The sequence below is a fragment of the Nothobranchius furzeri genome, chromosome 18 (genome assembly GCF_043380555.1).
Source record: "Nothobranchius furzeri strain GRZ-AD chromosome 18, NfurGRZ-RIMD1, whole genome shotgun sequence".
NCBI lineage: Eukaryota > Metazoa > Chordata > Actinopteri > Cyprinodontiformes > Nothobranchiidae > Nothobranchius > Nothobranchius furzeri.
This window is the reverse complement of record NC_091758.1, coordinates 4,048,198-4,052,671: the sequence shown is the minus strand read 5'-3', so window position 1 is coordinate 4,052,671 and position 4,474 is coordinate 4,048,198. Positions and strand designations below refer to the sequence as shown.

Below are 4,474 nucleotides of genomic sequence, written 5' to 3'. Positions count from 1 at the left end.
AGAAAATGATCAAAAATATGAAATGACCAATGCTTACCAACACTGGCTTGTGGCTTCGTCTGGTTGTCTGTGTGAGATCATGCAAAAGATAAAGATTCAAGTTTAGAAATGACAATACAGCTCAATGACAGATTAATAATTTTTCAATTGTACTTACAGATGGCCCAGTGTACTGCTCTGGCTCATGTGGTTGTCCAGCCTTACAGTGGAACACAATAGTGATAAGGTCATCATCATCATCATCATCATCATCATCATCATCATCATCATCATCATCAGGTCTGCAATGGCGACTGAAAGAACTCACCTCAGAAGAATTCACTGGCAGCTGTGGGGCGATGGGGTCCGGCTGCGATCCTCTGACAGGTGTGCTTGTCTGGAGAAAGAACACATAATGCAATCGTCGTGAAGCTGTGTCGGAGGGTGACAGCGTAGGACAACCGAGGCCAGGTTCAGTTAAACAACGGCGACTGAAGGAACTCACAGCAAAAGGAGGATGTTCCACCGGCAGCTGTGGGGCAGTGGGGTCCGGCTGGGAGCCTCTGACAGGTGTGCTTGTCTGGAGAAAAAACACATAATGCAATCGTTGTGAAGCTGTGTCGGAGGGTGACAGCGTAGAACAACCGAGGCCAGGTTCAGTTAAACAACGGTGACTGAAGTAACTCACAGCAAATGGAGGAGGTTCCACCGGCAGCTGTGGGGTGGAGGGTTCCAGCTGGGAGCCTCTGACAGGAGTGCTTGTCTGGAGAAAAAACACATAATGCAATCGTCGTGAAGCTGTGTCGGAGGGTGACAGCGTAGGACAACCGAGGCCAGGTTCAGTTAAACAATGGTGACTGAAAGAACTCACAGCAAATGGAGGAGGTTCCACCGGCAGCTGTGGGGCGGTGGGCTCCGGCTGGGCGCCTCTGACAGGTGTGCTTTGCTGGAGAAAGAACAAATAATGCAATCGTCATAAAGCTGTGAGGAAGGGTCACAGCGCTCAACAACGCACATCCGTTCAGAGTGCGAATGAACTTACAACAGAAGGGTCGTGGTCTCCGTCGTCCTCTGGAGACTCGAAGCTACCGCTCTCCTGGTAGCTCACGTGCCCTTCAGACTTTTCTGTGCTGCTGCCGCTCGTGTCCCGCCGCCGCCGCCGCAGAGCCTTCCTCGCCGGAGGGAGATGATCAGTCAGGCCGGAGGTGTCCTCTGTTCCTGGATCCGTCCGGGACTCCAAGGACACGTTGGAAGGAGCCGGGTCCTCCTGGGTGTCCGTTGCCTGTTCGAACATGCCCCGCAAGGCAGCACACTTTCCCGGGTCCAGGACGACAGCGTAGAATTTGTCCGGACGTCATGGCACATGGCCGCCGAGATCATTTCCCGGACCTGGGGAATGTGACTTTCCTTTGCCTGAAGCCGTGAAGCAAAGAAGAGACGTATGAAAATGCAGTGAGTATTTTTGTCTTTAGTCCAGCAAAGAACTTGTTAGATGGGGTTCTTTAAGAGCTGTTCTACACACAGTGCGACATAAAGAGTGACCCGTCAATGCCGGTAAACAACTCACATGTGACGCTATGGCGGTCCGCAGGTCGGTAAACGTGGGCTTCCCCGAGAGCCCCATCTCCTCCCACGCTGCCTGCATGTATCTGACAAGGTTTTCGTTGGGTTGCGCCGTTGCCCCGAAGAAAAACAAGTCCCCTTCGGGCTTCAGCTGCTTTCTTACGGCCAGCCACCTCTCCATCCAGGAGAACTCCTCTGGATGGAGGAAGACCTGGGCGTAGCCGAAGAACTTGTTGGTCTTGTGTTCCGCGATCTGCAACAGAGGACACCTTGGCATTAAACTTGCGAGAAACAAAGGCCAAAGCAAAGACAAAGGAGTGTTTTTCTACTCACGTTGACAACAAAGCCGGGGCTGCCCTCCTTGACGTTGTTGTGGGCATTCATCACCTCCGTGACGGTCATATTGGCAATGACGCCCGTCCGGTGACCGTATATGGAGGCGATGAATGCCGCCAAGTAGCCAAACAACCGGTACCGTAATTTAACGTCGGTGGGTTGGGCCTCCAGCTGTTCTGTGAAGATCAAACACAAGTGAGCTCCGTTTAAGATCTCCGCTCGACAGAACCCGTCACCCATCGTTACATCCTCCAAAACATAAACACCAACATCACCGATTCTTACCCAACAGCTGAGGGATGGTGTCCCGGCAGCGCTGCCGGCAGAGCTTGAGGTCGGCCACCGAGACGACCCGCATCTGTTTGGCCTCCTTCACCTTCATTTGGTGTACACTCACATCTCTGAGGAGAGGAGTGATACACTGAAGGACGGCCCGCAGCGCTGCCATGAAATTGTGCTTCGTGCAACATAATTCTGGGTGCCATTTACAAACCATAAGTGCTAATGACTCCATTCCTTTTTTGAGTAATGGGGGCTGTTGATTGGAGTACTCTAAAACAAACCTGACCTCTCTAGGACATTCAGAAGAAAAGTTATAAGCCCACAAAGGTGTAACTGGACTACTTCTTTAAAGTGACACCAGGCCCGGTGACCTTAGGGACATGGTTTCACCCCCTTAGGAATGTGCTATCATTATGATATGTTCAGATCACTTACAACTCAATAGATTCTACCTTCCTGTAACGTTTTAGCCTGATTGGACCTTGTTTTCCCACAAATGGACCCAGAATGATGTGAAATTGTGCTTCGTGCAACATAATTCTGGGTGCCATTTAAAAACCAAAAGTGTCATGTTGTGTGGTAGATGCCTAACCCACGACATACAGAATCAGTCCACAGAGTCAAAGAAGATCGCAAACAATAATTTATTAGAAAAGGAGAACAGAAGGAGCTGCTAGGAAGTCTAGCAGTATTCGGCAGAGAAGCGAGGTTCGGGTGTGGAGAATCCTGGAGGAACAGGGAGAGTTAGGTCTGGCACTCGGAAATCTGAATGTTGGATCTGATGGAACCTACAGGTTGGAGGTGAGACCTCGTGAGAGAGGGAGGAGTGACCGGTCTGGGGAGGGCAGGAGGCTTACTGGAGGCAGATGAGCTTGGAGTCCAAATGAGGAGGGAGCTGAGCATGAAGGGTAATGGTGATCCAGGAGGGAGGGTGGGCAGCCTGGAGTGGGAAGACCAGAGGAGGACGCTGAGAGACGAGTGGACAGTGAAGAAACCAGGTTGGTAGCAGCAAACGAGGTGAACTGATAGGTGATATCTGCAGGAGGCAAAACAAGCAGTCAAAAACACAGAGATCTCAAAAATCAAAAATCCATAACCCAGAAATTCTCAAAATCAAAGCTTAGTTTGGACTTGGCTGTTAGGAGAAATACCCAAGTTGAGTTAATCATCCAGCGAAGTGAAGGCGTCTCTCAGGAGCTTAAATATCCCTGGCCAGCTAATCAGCAGATTACCTGCAGCCTCCCAACTTCCAGGCACGCCCACCTGCAGAGGAGAGATGAGACTCTACACCAATTAGTGTGTGAAAAAAACCCAGACCGTGACAGTACCCCCCCCTCAAGGGACGCCACCCGGCGTCCTGGCAGAGGAGGAGGAGGCGGAGGAGGAGGCAGACCGGGCAGCCTCAAAATCCCTAATGAGGGAGGGGTCGTCAATCCAGGACCCCGGGACCCATTGCCTGTGCTCGGGCCCATAGCCCTCCCATTCCACCAGATACTGGAGACCTCGGCCACGACGCCTAACGTCCAGGAGGCGCCGGACCCAAAAACCGAGACCCCCATCAGCCAACCGAACTGGAGGAGGAGGAGCAGGAGGATGGCAAAGGGGACTGGAGGAGACAGGCTTCAGGAGGGAAACATGAAAAACCGGATGTACCTTCATATGAGGGGGAAGCTCCAAACGGACAGACGAGGGATTGATGATTGAGGAGATGGTGAAGGGGCCGATGAACTTGGGGGACAATTTCTTGCAGTGGCCCTTCAATGCAATATCCCGGGTCGACAGCCAGACGCGCTGACCAGGCACATAGACTGGAGCCGGCCTCCGGTGACGGTCGGCTAAACGCCGGTTACGGTCAGCAGTCCTTTGCAGGGCCTTCTGCGTGGCTGACCAGGTACGTTTTGCACTCCTGAGGAACTGGGGAATGGAGATGACTGAGGAGGGAAACTCAGAAGGGAACAGGCAGGGCTGAAAACCAAGGGAGACCTCGAAAGGAGACAACCCGGTAGAAGAGGAGACATGTGAGTTATGGGCGTATTCGATCCAGGGTAGTTCTAAACTCCAGCGGGAGGGGTTGGAGGAACATAAACAACGGAGCATAGCACCTAGTTCCTGATTCATCCTCTCACACTGGCCATTGGATTGAGGATGAAATCCGGAGGTGAGGGCGACCTTGGCCCCGAGACAGGCGGCAAAATCCTTCCAGACTCGAGAAATGAACTGGGGACCTCGATCAGAGAGTATTTCGAACGGAATGCCATGTAACCTAAAAACGTGTTTCACCAAAAGTGCAGCTGATTCTGCAGCTGAAGGGAGG

General features: G+C 52.1%; 1 long non-coding RNA gene across 1 annotated transcript; it reads right to left on the bottom strand.

Moving 5' to 3' along the window:
- Nucleotides 1-2,785: 2,785 nt before the first annotated feature.
- On the bottom strand, nt 2,786-3,691 carry LOC139063976 (uncharacterized). Its single transcript, XR_011517292.1, has 2 exons — nt 2,953-3,691; nt 2,786-2,886 (listed from the first exon to the last, which is right to left on the bottom strand). It is a non-coding gene; the product is annotated as an uncharacterized lncRNA (long non-coding RNA).
- Nucleotides 3,692-4,474: the final 783 nt, after the last annotated feature.